Source organism: Sinohyriopsis cumingii, chromosome 5, assembly GCF_028554795.1.
Source record: "Sinohyriopsis cumingii isolate HCF-2022 chromosome 5, ASM2855479v2, whole genome shotgun sequence".
Taxonomy (NCBI): domain Eukaryota; kingdom Metazoa; phylum Mollusca; class Bivalvia; order Unionida; family Unionidae; genus Sinohyriopsis; species Sinohyriopsis cumingii.
The window spans coordinates 88,493,470-88,515,680 of record NC_142965.1 but is presented as its reverse complement, the minus strand read 5'-3'; positions in this window follow the sequence as shown (position 1 = coordinate 88,515,680).

Here is a 22,211-nt window from a genome sequence, read left to right as displayed (position 1 = left end):
GAATATTACAGTTATCTCTGATTACTTTTGGAATCTGAGTATACCGTTGAGTGACATATATCACGTCAGTGTTTTTATGCCTGCCTCTGGAAAATATCCTAGCTGGGTTTTTTTGATTGTCTAACATAACATCATCGTACACGACTAGATTGTTAACGTCGCCATCAATATCATCAATACCTGGTGCATCATTGATATCTGTAATAAACTCAATAACATTTTTTTTAGCGATCGCTGATGCATTCTCGTTGAAATCTTTCAACACCTCGTAGCATCGTTGATCATCTACGCTAGGAGCAACCAAATACAACTTATCCCACTTCATCCATCTCATTATTAAATTGAGTAACAATTGCGTCTTGCCGGATCCAGATGGTCCGATGATAATCATCCGGATCGAGTTTGGTAACGCTGCAACATGCTTAACTGGTTCTCTTGTTTTAGTCGCCGAAAAATCAATTATATTCATATCTCTATACATGAATTATGGATCTATATTGTGTGAAGTGTAGAGTACGTACTGGCACAAATGATATGACAACCGCTACAACAAGAAATAACAGATCGGCCCTTACTGGTAAGTGTGCACAATGCGGTACAAAGAAATTTAGATTTATTTCTATTAAACCCGGGGATGTTTTAAAAAAAAGCGAGGAGGTGACATCGCAGCCAGGTTATCAAAACTCCCCGGAACCCCGTGGGCAAAGTATCCAGGAGAAAAGCACCTCCCAGGATATAGCTACTGTGGCCCCGGAACGCGATTAGATATCAGACTCGATGATCAAAATCAGCCCAAACCCGGTGAGTATCCAATAAACGCTATCGATAAGGCGTGTCATGCTCATGATGTTGCTTACAAAAGTAGCGATCTGCAACAGCGTCATATCGCGGACGTAAAATTAATTCACGCGTTAAATGCTATTCCTGATAAATCCGTCAAAGAAAAATTGGCCTCATGGTTGGTAAAATCGGCTATGAAAGGTAAATTAATGATTGGAAGCGGAGCTTCTCGCGCTGGTAATTGAAAACGCTAGCGTTTATAATAACAACATGGAATCCATCTATTATTCTCCGAGAGGATACTGGAAGGGGAAGGCCGCAATTGGTAAGCTTGCAAGCGCTGCAAAGGTAACAAAGGCCACTGCGGCTAATTGGTTATCCAAACAGGCTATATGGCAAATTTATCTACCACCGCCTAAACAAATCAACTTCTCGCGCTTTGATGTCAGCGTACCTAATGAAGTTCATCAGGCTGATATACTATTTTTGCCGCATGACAACGGTTACAAATACGCGCTAACCGTAGTTGATGTTGCGAGTCGATACAAACAAGCGGAGCCGTTAAAAACAAAGTCAGCAACTGAAGTAGCCGCTGCGTTTGAAAGAATTTATCAAAGAGGTTCTCTGCGCTGGCCAAATCTATTACAAGTTGATCCCGGTAGTGAATTTCGCGGCGCTGTTCTATCAACGCTGAAACATCATAGCGTCGCGATACGACGAGGTCATACTGCGCTACATCGTGATCAGGCAATTGTTGAACGATTCAATCGGACTGTCGCTGAACGGTTATTTGGATATCAATACGCGAAGGAATTCATCCAAGAAAAACGATCTCGTGAATGGGTCAAAAGGTTGCCAGGCGTAATTGCCGCGTTAAATAACGAGATTACCCGAGCAATCAGCATGAAGCCCAGCGACGCGATTAAAGAAAAGTATATACCCGGAAGATCAAAAATAGATAGCGTTTCCAAGCCGATTCTCGGCGATGTCACTGTTAGATATTTGTATGAACCAGGAGAGCTTGAAGGCGGTAAAAAAAGAGCTACTGATCCTATTTGGAGTGTTACCACACATAACATATCAACGATAACACGATCAACTGGTAGACCACCGATCTATAGACTGGATTCAACTGCTCCTCAGCGCGGATTTACACGCGAGCAACTACAAGTGATACCTGACGATACTCAATTACCCCGCGCGTGGTCTTAACTAGCGCCGTTGCGTCTATTGCACTCAAGACAGGTCAACCTCACATTGTTTTTAACATGACCGAGACTGTTATCGATCCTGTCCACGGTAAATTGGCGAGCGTCTTTATCCGAATAGCGCCAACTCATTACACAATTACAACTCGCGCAGTGATTATTCTGTTGTTGTCGTAACGCAATTATTAATTCGGCATCAATATCAAAACGCCGCTGTTTTTTTTTATCCTGTTGGCGGTAACCCGAGAGTTTTCTATCAATGACGCTTGCATCGATGACTCCGTCACTGGCTTTGTCACTGGCTTCGTCAATAACAATTCTTCGAAGCTGATTTATTCTCCGTACTCGGGACACTGCAAGATAGACTAGATTTGACCATTCGATGCGATTATCAACCATCCAAACAATTATGTCCGTGATGGTTAGTCCCTGCGAGGAATGTATTGTTGTTGCGTATCCTAGCGTCCACGGGGATTTATCAGCACGTAGCGCGTCCTCGACGACGCTGATATCAACGAGCACAATATCATTCAGCACGAGAATTTGTTTTTTTGTCCCTGACGCTGTCGGGCCCGGGATTTCAACTTCAATGTTCTGCCGCCGTGTGTCCGCGGGTCTATAACATAACGGCACTGGGCGCGTTGGAAACTTTTCCTTATGCAACGTAAACAACCTCCGCTGAAGTGTGTCTCTGACTATCTTTCTACTCGCTACAATCAAATCGTTTGGTCTCCATGTTTCCCAGAATTCATTTAACGGCGTTTCCGGAATCACCTCGCGAATTATTTCACATTGAATTCTATCCGGCTGTAATCTGATTAATTTCTTAACCTCGCGCAGTTGTTCATCAAGTGCTCGGTAATCAGTATCGGTTTCTTCATAATAGTCCACAAAACCCCTTAACCAATCATGTGGACCCTCGCCGACAAATGGTGGCGGTTGGCCATGGTCGCCACACATGATCACCGCTGTATTCGCGCGCAGCAACCACTCAAGAAACATTTGTAAAACATCTAACGAAACAGTACATATCTCATCCCAGATGATAACCTCAGGAATAAATTTTTCACCCATTCGATCAGGAGTCCACTCGCCGCCGCTGTATCGAAAAAAGCTGTGATAAGTAACGGCGTCAACATTTCGTTGTTTTATCTCTCGCGCTAGTCTATGGGTCGGTGTAAGCACGATTATACTTGCCCGCGTTCGAAATAATTCAATTGCCCGAGTCGTCTTTCCTGACCCGCCACAGCCGCTTAAATAAACTGTTTTATATCTACAAATTGGATCAGAACACGATGGTGCATTAGACCATTCTGACAATTTATCACCGCGTAAGTAGTTGTTCTCAACGGTGACATCTGCTGACGGGGAATAATCGCGTCGTATTTCATTTTTAATTCTCCATGTACCCCAACTCTCGTCCGGACTAGTAAACTCGGCTACGTTTTCCTTATACGCTACGTCAACATAAAACGAATCAACGGCTACTCTAACCGCGGTGTCGGGAAATTTATTTATCATCGAGAATAAATTTATGCAAGCATAACCCAGCATAGACGCCCTCAAATGTGGATACGCCGGGCTGTCTCCATCGCTGTAGGTAACAACTGTACCCAACCTCGTTCCATTGGACAAGAAAGCTGTTTTGCAGTTCACGTATCTATTTTTTGCCACTGCGTCCTTGATTACGAAATCATATTCTGCGTCATCTATAATCAGCCGTGAGCAATATCGTTTGTAGTCGTGGTTTTTTCCACCTTGTGTGAACTTACCAATTATTCTTCTACCGAGATCTTTTGCCTCGCGGTTTCGTTGGTTGAATATCCTCCTGGACCATTCGATGATATATTCCTCGTCGGCATCAATGTTTTTTCTGGACTCGTCAATTATGCTATCTAGACGCTCCGGTTCTGGTAACCAGACTTCAGTCTGCGCCCAGTATGATATAATTGCGTCACTGACAATCAACGAAACTAGCATGCTACAATCAATCATATACCGTAGCAGCGCTATTGGCAACCACTTCTTTTCAGCCATGTGTCTACCGATCCAAATATAGCAACAGCGATGGAGTCCTGCCGCGAATTCAAATGATACTATGCGAGCGAATCCGGTTAAATCAAAATCAGGCAGTGGTCCATTAATAGCAACACGAGTCATTTCATGACTGGGGTGTCCAAATCGTTTGAAATACTCAGCGGCGGATCCATACCCGAGAAAACTCGCTGGATAACAGGCAACCATATCAACCGAGATCATAGCATCGCGGTTGTATTCAGTGTTCCATAGTCCACCGTGATAGTATTCCAAACAACTGGATTGTACATCCGGCAGAAATTCTTTGCGCGTTGGTCTCCACGCATTTTTCCTTGCTGCAACATGAGCTACAACCGATGGAATCGTAAAACAATTTGTTAGCAGTTGTTCATCATGCTCTTCAAATTCCATGGCGGTTTTTTTCATCCTGTTGTGAAATGCTTCAGTGCGATATAATTCGCCGTTTGGTCTTACAAACTGATCAAAGGTATCCGCATCGTTTTCAGCGCTGCGAAGTAACCACACTGATACAGGGTCGTTTTTACACAAGTAGGCAATAGCATCAAATAGTTTCCTCTCCGCGAGAAAACCATCCCGGGAGAATTCTTCTCCTAAAAATTCTTCGGGTATATACTTTACTGTTCTATCCCGTGGAAATATTGTGATCGCGGGCGTCCACGCGTGTTCGTTATGATCAATAATTTTGATTGGAGCTCCATTTGATTTGTACTTTGATTCGTATAATACTTCACCGGTTATCGTTGTAACGGTTATTGGAAATCTCAGCGATGTTTCTAATCTCGCTATGTCGCTGATGGTTGCTCCACGCTCTTTTACGGTTAGTTCCCACTGGTTGATTTTGCTACGTCGTAAATCAGTCAATTTGTTTCCTCGACACGCATTTGTAAAATGCTCTATTACTCGTTCTGCTACACAATTTATCCCCGTTGACTGTTTCATCGGTTTCAGTTTTCCGATATCAGGTTTCTTATTTAACGGGTATATTCCATAAAAAACTGCTGTTTCAGGATACGCTCGTTCATAGTATGGTCTGTCAATTCCGGTTAACAACCCCGGCTTGGAGTCGCGGCTGACAATGACTGTTTTCTTGTCGCTGAGAACTGGTTCAAATTTATCACGTATGATCCAATCGCCTGATTCCACCCGGACAATAAATTTTACTCTGAAGAAATACTTTTTACCGTCAAGTTGTGATATTATCATTGCTGCGCGGTTGTCGTTCATGGTAGCATCAACAACGCCATCAATTCGAAATGTTGACCAACTATGAGATGCACCATCACGCTTGAATTCATTGATACAATCGCGTATTTTATTCAACAGGGTTCTATCGTTTATTAACGCTTTTGGTGTGTCCTTGAGGACTCTATCAAGATTGAATTTAATATTTTTCCAGGGCTTAATTGCTGCCAATCTCTCGAACTCATCCATATAATTAAAACAAGTATTTAAATAAAAGAATATAGTATAATGAACAAATGCAAATGGTTGATGATTGGGTCGATAACCCCGTGCAATAAATCATGTAGAGGTGAATTCTGCGGGTATCATTTACAAAGCGTTCGTAATGGTTCTCTTGGCCCCCTCCCGTGCTTGGTTTGCCACGTTGGTGTAAGAGGAAAATCACAGTTGTGTATTAATTGTGGCGGAAAGCGATACAGAGAGTTAAAACGCTATTATGACAAACGAATTAAAAACGCCGTCATTGACCCCACCGCCGACTTCGTCATCAAAACCCCCCAAGACTACATTGAAAGGTTTATAATTAAACCAAATAATGAATTAGACAAGTAGTATTGTTATACAAATGGACCAAGAATTTCAGCCGCATCCTGTGCTCGTTAATTACGAGGCATCTCGCGACGGTATTGTTAGAAATTGTAGACTGAAGAAGCCGATTGGTACCGTAAATAATCAGGGGTATTTGATGTTTGGTGCCGGGGGAAAAATTTATCTTGTTCACAGGGTGGTATTTGAAGCATTTAACGGATTAATCGAGAATGGGCTTGTGATTGATCATATTAATAATAATAAGACTGATAATTCTCTTATAAACTTGCAAGCCATCTCTCAGAGTGAAAACAATAAAAAAGGCCAAACCGGTAAATACCCAAAGAAAGCAAAACCCGTAAAGTCATTTGATACAACAACTCACGAGGAAAAAATATTTCACTCCATGCATGCGGCAGGAAAATACTTTGACATTTGTAGAGCCTCAATACGAAAAGTAGCAGAACGAGTATATCAAACAGCGATCTCAAAAAAGACCGGGCATAGAATTCGATTTTCATATATAACAGAAATTAGCGAGTGACGAAGTCACCGTGACAAGGCCACCATGACAGTGTGAAACGTTATTGTCTGTTCCGGAAGAAAACAAAGTATGAACACCTCGGAATTGATACACGGGGGTTTCATTTTTTTTATTTAAAAACAAGATGTTCTATAAGAATAATGAATATCGAAGACATCAATAATATATTAGCCGAGATTTCAAAATTAAAAAATCAAGGAATTGAATTATCTGATGGTCTCGACAGTGAAAAAATATTATCCGATTATGAAATTATTAACGAACAATCAAAACGGGGGCGTTTTACCCTGGCCCGCGAGTACTTTTTTATAAAACGATTACAACATACGATCAATGAAAACTTGTACCACAATGACGCAAATGCATTCATTGGACTATTCACTGCCGTTGAAATAATACGAAAAAAACTTGGACGTGTTTATGAACGACGCAGGGAGATTTCTAGTAAGATCAAAAACATTAGAAGGATTATAGACGAAAACTCCGGCGAGAAATTAGAAATTGCTTCGCAATTGCAATAATGGTAGGCGAATCACTTACTACTCGGCTAGCCAGAGAGCGGCTAGCAGCGCTTAAAAAGTTCATACCGTTACGAGACAGGGTCCGAGAACAACTTCAAACGCGGCAGCAACTACAAACCGATTTTACTGTTGGAAGCGAACAACTCTTTGCCCCGGTAACTAAAGCGACCAAAGATGTTACGGCGGCAACTGTGCCCGTCCTCGATGCGCTTGAAAAGATAGCGGCTCAGACCGAACAAACAAAAAGGTCTTTAGAAACACTCCCTGCGAAAATAGCGGCTGCTACAACACGGAGGCCACCACCACTCGCTATAACCGAACCACAAGAACCCTATGTTACAATGGCCGATGAAGAAGAACTAGGCGCCACCGCAAGAGAACCAGAAGAAGAAATACCGGAAGAAGAACTAGGCACCACCGCAAGAGAACCGGAAGAAAAAGAGGAGAATATACCCCATATTATACTCAAGAAGAGCACAATAGATCAAATTAGAGGCTTCAGCAGCAGGGAAGAATTAATTAATTTTGCTGCCAACAATTTTGCTAAGAGCATACGAGATAAGAAGCATATCAATAGCGGTTACGAGAAAAATATAAAGTCGTTAAAGGACTGGGCAAGAATAGTGTATTTAGCGAGTAAACATAGAGACGCATTACTACATCGTGGTGATCCCGATTACGATGAATTCCACAAGGAAGTTAAGAGTAGAACACCAAAAAAAGGAAAAGGATACTCTGTTGGTAAAGAATCCTACGGCGTTACCTGTCCTGGTAGTGTTCTCAGTGATATATCACGGCTAGAGGTACTAATTGGAGGAAAACGAGCCGGAAATAACTCTACGGAAATAATCAATGAGGCCGCTGATATTTGCAAGCGGTTATTTGCAGGCGGTATTATGGACATTAATGCATATCGAACGCTCATAGACGAACTCGTGGATGATTAATTGGAAAACTGGTGTTTTTAATAAGGATGATCATACACTACAACCACGATAAACCAGTACTCGTCTACGTGGTAAACTCGCGATTGCCTGTTTACCGCGCGTACTATGGAGATGGTCTCGGTAGCACCATTGCGGGGTTATTTACAAGAATGGCTCCAAAAGTAGCGCCGTTAGCCAAACAATTAGGAATGAAGGCTATTGATGTTATTCGTGATAAGGGAATTAGTGCTATTGGAGATGTTGCCGGAAAGGCGCTTTCAGCCGCGCGGGACAAACTAATGTCGTTGGTGAAATCTAGGGGATTTTCAAGAAAAAAACAGAAACCACCGGTAATGCCATCAACGACAGTGATGCCTGCGAATGTCAGTAAAGTAATAAATAACGCCGTGGAAGAAAAACTAGAGTCGTTGGCGACTTCACCATCAGCCGATGCGGCAACCAACGCGCTCATGAACGCGATAGCGGGGAGTGGTTTAAATTCAAAGAATTTACGACGAAAACGACGTTGATGGATTTCAATTGAAAACACCGACATGAATAATAATAAAATGTTTGCGCGAACCGCTGACCCCGCGTTTGATATGGACGCCCCAGTGCGCAGGGATGATTCTGTCCGCGATTATCAATATTATTCTTATTATGCAGCGCAACCTGACCTACGATCGCGAATTGAACTTCAAGTCCAAGATACCAGTAAATACTTTCTGCCGTGTGAAGCGTTTATCGAAATCGAGGGAGAACTCGTGACAAATGCCGCCGATAATGCACCATACGCAGATGACCATCGTGTTCGAGTTGGCTTCGTCAACAACGGTATCATGGCGTTATTTGAGAGCGCCAGATATCTTATTGACGGGCGTGAAATTGAATCAATAGAACGCGAGGTTGATGTTGCAACGACGATAATTGGGTTGGCGAGATACTCGGATGATTATACAAGATCGGCGGGCCCATCTATAATGTTCGCAAAGGACTCCACCGATAACGCTGACCATCTTCATTACGTTAACGTGCTGGTGGAAAGAGATACCGCAACTGACCCACAGGCTGAAGCAAATAACCCAGACCGCAGAGCAAGACCAGGCGCTAATTTCAATATTATAAAAAGTCTTAACGATAATTACAATCTAGGATTCGCAACACGAGTAGGGATGTTGCAAAGACCACGCCGGCAGTTTTCATGCGCGATTCCACTCCATCACATATTTGGATTCTGCAGAAATGTCAGGAAGGTTATCTATGGGGCTAAGCATACAATCGCGCTGACGCGAAGGGGCGATGATAACAATGCAATATGGCAAGCTGCTGGCGTCGCTGCCGGTAAAGTCGTTTTAACTAAAATGGCATTGTGGATGCCGGTGCTGACTCCATCAGTTACCACGGAAGCACGATTGTTAGCATTTATGGAACAGGAGGGGAAATCGTTGTTGAGTTGGCTAGCGGTAACGACTGATGCTAAAGAGGATAACGTCGCCGATACGTTTACATGGCACTTGGCATCAAAACAAGGTGTTTCAGCCCCGCGTCATATATTCATAGCGCTACAGAATAGGGAACGATTGGGCAGTCAAGAACGCAGCCATATGATATTTGATCGATTAGGAGTCATGGAGGTTTCGCTGAGAATAAACGGACAACAGGAACCATCCGAGGATATACAGCTTAATTACGGCGACAACCATATCGCACGTGTGTATCATCGATTGCTGTCATATATGGGCCGTGATCAAAACGTCGACACTGGTTTGCAAATATCACAACTTGATTTTAAAAACCTGTATCCGATTTATTATTTTTCGCTGCAACATCTTGATTTAACGAGACAATCCGTCGTTGATATACACTTCCGAGCTCGTATAGCCCCGGCTGGTGTTAATTATAGAGCGGTTGCTGTCATTCTCAGCGATAAATCAATGCTGTTGGAAGGCGTTGGTGGACGAATGAGAATCGTTGATGCGCCAGTGGAAAACATGTAATTGAAAACACAAACGCGTTTACAATAAAATGTCGTATAGTGTCGTCAGTGTAGAGTTGACTGATGGTCAAGTCAAGAAATTACGATCAAAGTCGGCTAAACAATGCGGGACCACAATAACGCTGAAGCCGTCGCAGATGGCGGGTGGTAATCATAAGATATCGTTGACGGCGCGTCAAATAAAACATTTCAATGATGCGATGAAGAATAAAAAGGGTGTTCAAATAGATTTTTCCGCCGCAGCAATTAAAAACATGGAAAAGACCGGTGGGATATTTCCGCTGTTAGCTGCGATTCCAGCGTTGATTGCCGCGGCCTCACCAGCAGTGGCTAAGGCGGCGGCGTTGGGGGCCGTTGGTACCGCGGCGGGAATGGCATTAAAGAAGGCAACCGGGAAAGGCTACAAAAAAAACGACCCGTGGCCGGAAAGGGTCTAAGACTACCGGGAACCCCGTATTCATGGTACTCGGGAAAGGGTCTAAGACTACCGGGAACCGTTTATTGACTCGGGAGTCAATGACTCCTGAGTCAATGACTCCAATGTCTAATTTTGATTTAACAGACGCCGCAAACGCGTTAGCGATAAAAAACTTCAGAGGTGTTTTTATGAGAGATCAATTACCGGCGGCACCAAGGAATATTGAAACCGGCATAATTAACCTCGATGGGTCCTCTGGAGCGGGAACTCATTGGGTTGCATACGCGATTGATCCGCGTGCGATCGTCTATTTTGATTCATACGGGTTAGCCCCGCCGAAAGAGTTCACGCGGTATATCCGGGCGTGTTCAGCCCGGGCGTGTTCAGCCCGGGTTTTTTATTCCACGCTGCCAACACAGCAATTAAGTGACCCACCGATATGTGGCCGTGAGGTATTGAACATACTCGCGGCGATTTCATCATCGCGGAAACCACCTCATGTGGTTGTAAACGAATACACTAGTGGGGTCGTAGAGGCCCGGCGAGTTAATTAGAAACGCCGTTTTTTTTACAATAACGATGATTGATATCTGGGGACGACCGGTTTCGGCGCTGAAAGAATCCAAGGAAACACCCGCCACCGATGACATAAAAAAACTAATCGAGGATGAAATCGCTGATACGTTGAATTTAACAAGTGTTGACCCAGGCGAAATAGTTGTATTTCAAGACCGCCAGGGTAAATTGAAATCCAGTAATGTGTCGCTGGATGACGTTTTAATACGACAGCGTGATGCCGCCGAGGACGCTATCGCGTTGTATACCGGCGACGGACGACTCAAACCGGGTGAACATCTATCGACGATAACATTAATCCGAGACGGTTTTACAAGGTTGGATAAATCGGTGACCGAACTTGACGCGCAGGTGAAAAAATCTATCACCGATATACAGCTCACTACCGCTAGTTTTTTCGGGACCCCGACGGTAACCGAACCGAATCTTGCGGGGATAAAAACTACTATTTCGGAGTTTACAACGCTGTCGGGTCAATTTTACACGTTGCGAAAAAATTTTAACAGGATCGATAACAACTTCGATAAATTCTTTGGTAAAAAAAATACCAAGCTGGATGAGATTACAACAACTATAAATGATATCACTGCGTATGGACAGGAAATAGTAACGCTCAAAACCAAGGTTGAGCGAACAAAAAAAGTATAGACTCGCATGGACGGGAAATAGAAATACTCGCTGTTGGTACTGCAGTGAGCAAACAAAATATCGACGGGCACACACAGGAATTAAATACACTCATTACTAAGGTTACAGCGAACAAAAAAAGTATAGACGGGCATACACGGGAAATAGGAATAATCAAATTTATTGTTGAAGCGATTAAAGACGGACTACCGAGAATAACAGAGCAACTCGAAAAAATAAAAACCCCTCATAAGAACATCATCAACACAGTATACACAATTCAGCATGGATCATTCGATTGGACTCCTACACAGAATACAGTAGATATCACCGCAACTGTTAAGGGCATTTATCGATTGACATTGATTTCGGCGATGCAGTTTAGTATATCATCGTCGAGTTCATCCGGGTTTAACAATACAGTGTCAACAATCATTGACAAGGACACAATTGAACGGTTTGTGATTAAGGCCGTTGATAGCGGTCTATTTAGGACAAACATCACATGGTATGTGGAATTTGTAGCGAATCTAAGTAATTAAAAACACTAACTCTTTTAAAATAAAAATGACCACCAAGGTAATTGAATCAGAGGTATCACCGACGTCACATCAATATCGATTCGATACCGCAAAAGAATTCTCCGCGAATTTGAAAACGCTTTCCGAACAATACCGCGCAAAAATAAAAAAATACCGTCGTAAAATAACCGCCATCGACGCGGTCGTGTACTCGGTGTCGGGTATAGTAGCTGGCGCCGGTGTTATTTTATCCACGGTGACCACGATAGCCCCGATCGCTGTTCCAATCGCTGTTTCCGCGATGACAACAGTTGCTGGAGTTGCCAACGCAATCACTAGGAAGATATCATCGTGTTTTCAGAAAAAACTCGACGAGTATACAGTAAAACATCAAATAGTATCCGACGCGTACTCGAAATTATCCGGGTTGATCTCGTTGTCAATTGATAATTTGTTCGTATCCGATGTCGAATTCTCCACGATGGTCCAGTTGTATAGCTCCGCGATGTCAAAAATCGAGGATTTTCAACTGGAAGCCGGAACCACCTCAATGGGCTCTGGTTATTAATATTAAACACTAAAGACAACAAATAATAATAATGTCGCCGAACCCCGAAGGGTCTCAATTACTTCAGCGGATCGCGGAGAATACCACTCCGGTACAAACAAATATGATATCGATAACGTCAACGAAGCCAGAATTCAGTGTGAACTTCCCATCGCCGGTTCCAGTAAAGGAAATAGCGCTGGCAAAATTGCGAGTATATCACAGTTGGCCTAATATCCGAGCGGACGCATTTAACGGACAACAACCTAATAACTCGCTGGTTTTTGCATGGACAAATAAGCCCGATGGGACCCCAGACTGGAATGAGATTACAATACCAACTGGGTCATACCAAATAGAACAAATCAATAAGGAATTTCAACGCAGGATAAAATCGATCACAGGAAAGGAATCAAAAATCGCTATTACGGTTCATGAACCGACGTTATCGTCGACGATTGAAATAAGCACACCGGGGTATATGGTTGATATTTATAACAGTTCAATAAGAACCATACTAGGATGGCCTAAGGAAATCCCCGCGGACTTGCACACGAATGCGCAATCGTATCACGATATTAATCCCGGGTATCGAGATGATTGGTCTGTTATAAGGAGCGCGTTATTATTCAGTTGGTTTACATTTCGAGACAGGAATACCATGCAATGGTATTTTCAGTATAAGAAAACTCCTGAATTATCCGCCGTAGTCACAGTTAATTTAAATGATATCACTGATGCGTTTGCCGAGATTAATCGTATTTACCAATCACAACTAGAACAGCTACGGGAGACAAAAGCACGAAAACACGTTGAGGTGTTAAATCAACTTATATCAGACATGGAATATATCAATGAACTAATCGTTAAAACAATATCCGATAACAGCGATGATAATAAACAACGATTCCTAACCGAGTATAATATCATAGAAGCCGATTTACCCGATTTCAAGTTTCCAGGATACAACGCGCCAGAACTAAGAAAGTCTCTTAATGATTTTCTCGGTCCATCAACTTATATCCTCAAACACGATAACGGAGATGGTGGTAGGCATATTGCTCCATACAACGTAAATATTGCATCGGTGATAGCGATTAATCTAGTGTGTGATGTTATCGAAGGGAGTTACCAGGTGGATACCAAGCAATCAAATCAAGCTCAACAGGGATATATCCTTTATTCGTTTTCACCAACAGCCCCTCCGGGATTTTTAATCGTTGAGAGTCCAATTAATCCGGTCTATATGAGATGCCATAATCGGTTTTTAACGAGAATTAATTTTAGAATTACCGATCAGTCGAATAACCTAATTGACCTACAAGAGGAGGAGTTGGTGATCACTCTGTTTGTAAGATCATAGCAGCAGGGGGGGGGCGATGACATCGACGCGGTCGTCGATGTGCTTACCGGACGCTGACGACGCTGGGGATCGACGCGCAGAAGGTGTTAATTAAACCAAATGACGACGCGACGATCCCCCAACGACGTCGTCGTTTTTTTTTTACCAGGCGCTGACGACACTAGATCGTTGAGTGCAGAAGTAATAATTAAGCAAAATAACGATTGGACAAAATGTCGGATTCGCCCCCCCTGCTGCTTATATATATATATATATATATATATATATATATATATATATATATATATATATATATATATATATATATATATGCGTGTGTGTGTGTGTGATTTGGATTTTTAATGTAGCTTAAACAATTGTTTAGTCATATCGTTACTATGTCTGTAGTGTGGCAGTTTATTGTGATCTCATGCACTGGAGCATCATGTCGCAGACACGCTTTATCATGTCCCACACATTTACATTATCTTGACTCCTGTCCGACCAGTCCTAACACTAACATCCTGACGCTACGCACCAAGCGATGGAGCTGCTAGTACTATTATTATACGTCTTTGGCATAAATCAACCGGTGTTCGAACCCGTGACCTCTCGCATCCGAGGCGGACGCTCTAGCAACTTAAGGCGCCGAATCTGTCTGGTCTTAAAATAAGTAACAAGAAAGGGTAAAACCAAAATTTTGCAAAATTAAGAATATAATTATTTCCGTAAAATATAAAGCAAAAGGAATACAAATAATTTACATTGTGATAAACAAAATCCTAAAGTCCTAAAAAAATCCATCCATTTAACGTATCGAGTATTACTAATTAGTTCCTTAACGTATTCCGAATTATGTTCTAAATTTTAAGATGTATCAAAAATATAGAAGAATCATTGTATAATTCAAATATATCTTTACATGAATCCACAGAAATACCATACAGTTCTTGTTCCAATTAATCTGAAATATTTCGAGCACCATTTTCGAACGAATGATTCAATTAAATAAATGAATTCCTGTCAATGACACCACCATTGGCATTATTGCGGAAATTATCTCGCTTGAGTTCTTGATCATAGTTGGTATGTGTTACCATGATTGCAGAACGAAATCCATCAAAGCTTAAACATTTCTGGAGCAAACATAAAATTAAAATATAACATATTTGACAAAATTATATTGTTTGCTTTGTATTCTAGCTTTTCGTTTAAAATTACTTCCAGGACATTGTGAGAATGAGTGTGGTTAATTATGTGCATCTGTCTATAAAATGATCAAATCATGCATCGATATTTTTGAAATATTAATGGAGATCACCACAATCTAAGTTATAGAAATAATAACCTTTATTACACTCCCGTTTAAAGTTAACATGGCTAATCGGGAGTCCAATACTGATGTTGAAATACATGATTCCGTATAGCACACCTACAATTTCCGTATCTCACACCCAGCCTTGAACTACATTTAGTACTTGAAATATAAAAAATAGCCCACTTGTAAAACATCGTGAATGAGTTATTTCTATATGCCTTATATTCTTGAAAGCTAACAAGTTCGTAACTTTAAGAAACTCAGTCGTTTTGTGTGAAAATGGCCGATTTTATTGCTGGGGAAAATGGAAGAGTACCGTAAGTATCGACATGCAGTTTAAATGCGTTTCACAGTATCTACCGAGAAATTAGATTTAATTGGAGAGAGAGAGAGAGAGACAGAGACAGAGAGAGACATACAGAGAGAGAGAGACAGACAGACAGACAGAGAAAGAGAGTCAGAGAGAGAATGAAAGGGGTAGGGGTGGGGAGCAAGTACTTTTGCCCCTGAAATTTTGTGTTTAAATATTTAAAAATCCACTCAAGCTATGAAACACTCGGGGAGTCATGTCAATATTCTAGACATAGAAATACTCCAATTGACAGGAAAAAACTTCACCCCATGTTTAATACCCTTGAGACATTCGCTAATATAAATAATATTTGCTAAAGTACATTTCAGCTTCAGAGTTTCAGAAATATGGTCTGCGGATTTATAAACCAAATTCAAGTACATGGACTTACAAATTTTCTCTTAAAATACGGAAGAATCGAATTTGTTGTGTGTGTGTGTGTGTGTGTGTGATTTTGACTTTTAACGAAGCTTAAACAATTATTCAATCATATCGCTACGATGTCTGCCAGTGAAGTCGTTCATAGTGATGTCTAGCACTGGGACATCATGCCGCAGACATGTAGCATGATGTCTCACCCAGTCACAGTATTCTGACACTAGACAGTCCAGTCCTAACACTTAAATCGAACCCACGACCTCCCGCATCCGAGGTGGACGTTCTAAACACTTTGCCATCGTAGTGAACAAGTTATTTAGTAAATGTGATGATGAAACTGACAATCATTGGCAACATAATTGTACGTGTATTACAGAGAGACGCAGTTGTTTTGACTGCGACGCTAATTTAGAAGAATTACATCCGATGTCAATGTTGTTGAGAGTTTTTCATCAGTGAGGCAGACAGAACGAATTGTATGTTGCATTCTAAATTTTTGCGACTGTTAAGAAGACATGAAAATAATGAGAAGAAACCAGAATAATATTGGAATATTGTTTAGAATTTCTTTGATAACAATATATCCAAATGAAAACTTAAAATCTATTCGGCATGTTAGAAATATACCGAATCTTCGATTTCCTAAAATATGTTTTTATTGCTACTTTATTTTCATTATATTATATTTAATTATAAGATAAATTAAAAAGTTCGAATGCACTCTCAGGTAAAGACCTTTCTGTAAATAAAATAAAAATGAATGTATTGAAGTACTTTTAGTCTGTGAAATTTGCCTAAAACTTCCTTGCTGGAAAAGTGTATATTCCATTAGCAGATTTTAATGAAAAGGATCACTTACTGGTCCAAAACATATTGTTACAATCCAGGGGTATTTACTTGACCGAACTAGAAGTCATAAGTTTACCCAAAATGTCCAAAGACTTCTATACAGCTTCACCTGTAAATTAGAAAGCCCGACGTGTCCATTTTATACATAAACTTTACTCTAACCAAATCTCACAACTTGCCAAATATCTACAAACCGCACATCTGTATGGTTTCTCTTCATCAACTTTCCGTACCGTCAACTGTTTTGTGACATGCACGGTATCTGCTAAGTCGTTGATCCCCTTGTGTAATTTACCGGTTTCCTACCACAAATATTGCCACTACAGTTACACCACCAATGTACACCACTAGATTTTAATGGGGACTATGGTACTCCAGGCACTCATTCGGTGTCGATCTGAATTCACTAAAAGTGAGCCATGGCATCATGGAAACTCACTAGCACTTCACTCCGTGACGTTGCTCCTGGTAATTGGCTAACTATTTCGGGCTAAGGAATATTTCCATTGTACCGAATTCCAATAATAAGACAAGTAATCACAAAAATCTAAGAATTCCTTAAAACGGGGCGCTATAACCAAATGCGTATCATCCAAATTTATTACAATATGTTCCATTTGAGAAGTAGTGAACAAATCAACTTGCATGTGACGCAAGTTTATATCTATTAATGTCCAATACAACAGTTTTCTTTAACCTTGAAAACTAAAGGGTAAATCCATAACTACCAAGAACAGGTTTTTTCAGTGGGCAATCAAAACATCATCAAATGTCCTATCTCCTGTATTAATACATCCCAAATGACTTTCAAACAGGACCCGGTACATGCGCGCAGAATTTATCTAAAGTTTGCTGAGCCAATTCGTGGACGCCTCTTTCTCTCACTTTAAACTGTAAAAGATATCATACACCGTCAAGCTCTCTCATGATGGTTGAATTGGGTTATATCAAGGATTTAAGGAAATATTAGGAAATTGCAAACGTTTAACCAACACCCTAGTGCAAATTTTTAAAGGTGCATGGCTGAGCATTTTGTAGAAACAATTGACTTAAATACATAATATGTTATACCAAGCATGATGAGAATGACAAATTGGGTTTAGAATAAATATGCCAATTAATTATTTTAATAAAACCTTAACTGTTTTGACAACTCAGATTCCGCCGTCAGAAAAGTGACTCATATGTCTCCCTACCAATTAATGTGATGTCTAAAACAAAACAACCTAGTAGAGGACAGAAATAAATAAATAAGATTACAAAGACCAACTTTAATTTATGTTTGTGGCATTCAGCAAGGCGCATATTAAGCTGCCTTACCCTGGGACTAACAATGGTGAGGAACGGACCTGAATAAAAAACTAAAACGAAGTCATTTAATCTATTTTCTGGCATGCAAGCAGCTTTTCGTTCTAAGCATTTCATCTTTACAATTTATTTCAATAAATGATAAAAATAATACAAGTAATCTGAGACCTTGATTTGGCAGTTTTTTGCAAGTCCAATGTATTTTGATCACGGTTCAGATAATTATCACATTGCAACCTTACAAAATGCATGGAACGTAACCAAAATCATACAGATCACACAGGAGCAATAGTTTATAGAGGAGTACATAAAACGAAGTTTTCAATACTGATGGGGATTTGTCTAGAAAGGGAAAGGCAATTACAACATAGGCAAGTTGATTCAACATGCGAAATTTTAATTAAGGACATAAAACATTGAAATTACAATTTTGTAATTCAAACTTTAACATCTAAAACCTGGATATAAAGATGAAATACAAATAATTTCAAATATAAAATCATGGTCTCAAAAACAGTGCTTAAGTAAGAGTTCTACTTTCTTTGTTAGGCATAGAATATCAAAAATGTAACGTAAAAGAAATTCAAGTCATTGTAGACTGGAAGGATTGTAACACATTTAAGAAAAAGATCTGGCTGCCACCAAATTCTGCCTGCATTAAATAATAACACTCTTCCTGAAAGACTGATACACGAGAATTTGCCTTTATTAAAACTGTTTACATTCTCTCAGAAAAGCCAGATGTTTATACATCTTTTAAATTAAGTGTATTTGTTATTTTCACACAAAGTCTATCAATATAAATAATCGCATCATTTATTATAACAGGTTGGTAAAAGTATACGTCTTCCAAAATCTTGCGCACCAACCCATTTTGTTGCTAATATACCCAGTTACAAAATGGACCTTGATTCCACTCTACCGCGTTATACCAGAATTCGTCAGTGAGTTGAAATCCCCAACAAAGAAACAAAGCAACAAAAAACATTCAAACACCAAAATGAAACTACACTACGAACACAAAACCCTTGTATTTGTAACAGGTACAGAAGAAGAAACCAGGTCAAGAATTTGGTTAACGTTACAAAACCTTCCCGTGTCCTGGCTCAGTTGTACAATACATATAACGTTTATCCTAAACTCAATGATTATTTTGGTGTTTGTGGAAAACAAACTGCAGTTTAGCTGTATTATCCTTTCCAGATATTTCGTGTGCGTTCTATACAACCCAATACAAACTGCAGGAAATATTCCTGAATGGAACTATTTATGACGGATATATATATATATATATATATATATATATATATATATATATATATATATATATATATATATATATATATATATGGAATAAGTCTTTCTTATAAAAATATCACTAAATATCAAAAATGATATTGGACGTGTGTGAAAGTGTGTCATATATTGTTTAGGGGCATAAGCTGCACGTGCACTAGTATTCAGACATCTCTGGTGTCTTAGGCCTTACATTTCAAATTACTTCAGTTACATTAGAAGCCTGGCAAAGAGCTTTACCACCATACGCTGCTTGAATATTACAGCCATATCAATGGCATTGGGAATTTAACCATTTAGTTTTAGGGGTGGGCGGGTGGATGATTCTCCTTTAAGGCAGGATATAAAAATTGTATTAAAGCCCAAGATAACGTCTCTTCAGACGTTATAATCGATATAATTGTTTTGTTTTCTAAACACAAGAGCAAGGATGATCTTTCAGTCTATTTGGGCGTCTGACGTGTCTTCCAAAAGGATCGACTGTTTTCAGAACGATAATAAAATACGTAACTAGTGTGTAATTCTACAGGACAAACAATGTATTATCCAATTTCTAGACAATATTTGGTCCCATGCTACTATACAAAGATTACAGTTTTTGTCAGGTTCATTCTCATATTACCATAATTCCGGAAACCTTGAAATCTGCGCATCATAAAGTCAGACCAAGAATGCAAATATTGCGTCATGTTTCACGCCGAACACACTTGCTCTTGTGCTCTTTTTATCATTACATATCCGATTCTGTATAATGTGTTCCATTACTATAGCTCTGTACTTGCTTTATTGCCCAGGGTATCAACTTACCTTTGTTTACACACTATGATAATGTAGCAATTATTCTTTCTCTAATATTAAGCAAGGTAGGATGATGTGTAAAATTCAAGTGGGTTCTAATTTTATAATTTGCCTTAGGTCCTAAACAATATAAACATTGCACACACATTTAGCAGGTGGAATGTTTGCTTCTGAGTAAAATAATTAACCTCTTCTTCTTATTATTATTATTATTATTAGTAGTAGTAGTAGTAGTATTGCCAAATTTGTACTTGGTGCATGTTTCGTCTACATTCTTGATCCGGGATGTACTAATGAAATGTCAATCCCATGAAAACTCTTGAGTGGAATAAGTTTGTAAACAAAGTATAATATTTTGGGTGTACTAAGTCACTTAACTAAATATTGCCAGTTAAATGTATTAAGTCTATAAACCAAAATATATTCTGACAGACTATTTTCCTTCCATAGATCTTACCTCCTATCATGATTAGTGGTTTTGGTTTCAGTGAAATGTATGCACGTACCTAACTTCCAATTAAAAGAGCAAATGAAATAAAACGGAACAAAATTCAAACAAGATATTGCAGCGAAAATGGAGCGTACAGTTCGTATTTTTTTATATAAAGCAATTCTACGAATACAGATATAGCTACATGTTCTCATTATAATTTAAAACCCATGTATGCTTTGTAAAATTCGTCGCGTAATGCACCTTAATGTAGTTCACTCAGTGTACTAGTTTAGATTAACGTGCATTCTGCACATCGTTATACTGTTGAAACTTCGTTATAGACATAGCTTATATTGCGGACATAAAATGTAAATTCCACTGTCCACAGGTACACACTGCGAAATTATCGTTTTGGTCAACTTAGAATATCGTAGTAACAACAGAAATAGTGAATGGGGACACCCTAGGGACTAGGGGACTTCCATGTTAAAAAGGGTATATCCACTCTGGGGACTATGTAAAATTTTACATAGGAGAAAAAAATATCCACTCTGGGGACTATGTAATTTAACATGGGAGAAAAAAAATATCCATGCTAGGGACAAGGGGAATTTAACATGGGAATAGAGTTTGGGCCTGTCTAGGGACAAGGTGAATGGAACATGGGAATACTGTGTGGGCCTATCTAGGGACAAGGGGAAATGGAACAGGGTCGGGATCCTATTTTAATACGGTCCCGACCTGATGGGTCTATGGAAAGGGAACAGGCAAAAAACACTGGACAACAAATTTTTACAAAAGTCATGTTACTGAAATAAAATTAGTCAATTCTTATCAATTTTTATGTGCTGAACACGAATATGACAGTCAAATTGCAAAATTGGCTCTAGTTTTTTTGTAATCTGCAAGAAATTAATGTTTACATAACGAAATGCATTCCAATAGTAAAAGGTCAACTGTAATAGCCTACCTATAAAAAATCAAGTCATTGACTACATCTTAGATTTCTTCGCCTGTCTCTTGTACAGCTGTTCGGGAGCATCTCTGAGGAGTGTCCAGCAGTAGTCAGCCAGCATTGTAGTGGACCATTTTCCCTGGTATCTTTGTTCCATTGTTGCGATATCTTGATGAAAACGTTCGCCGTGTTCATCACTAACAATACCACAGTTGCTAGGAAAGAAATCCAAATGGGAATGAAGGAAGTGAATCTTTAGAGACATATTGCAGCCAAGTTTCTTATACTTCATCAACATGTCTTCTACTAGTTCCTTATAGTTTTCTGCCCTAACATTTCCGAGGAAGTTTGTAGAAACTAGGCGAAAAGCATTCCATGCTTGTTTCGCGTCACCTTCCAGCAAGTTGTTGAACCGGTCATCTTTGAAAAGCTCTCGAATCTGAGGACCCACAAAAACTCCCTCTTTAATCTTTGCTTCGTTGAGTCGAGGGAATTTTTCATGCAGGTATCGGAATGCTGGCAAAGTCCGGTCAATGGCTTTCACGAAGTTCTTCATCAAACCTAGTTTGATGTGAAGGGGTGGTAGCAAGATTTTCTGAGCCTCAACCAGAGCTGGGTGTTGGATATTCTTCTCTCCAATGGCTACATTCTGCCTGTGAGTCCATTCCTTCCTCATGTAGTGCATTTCCC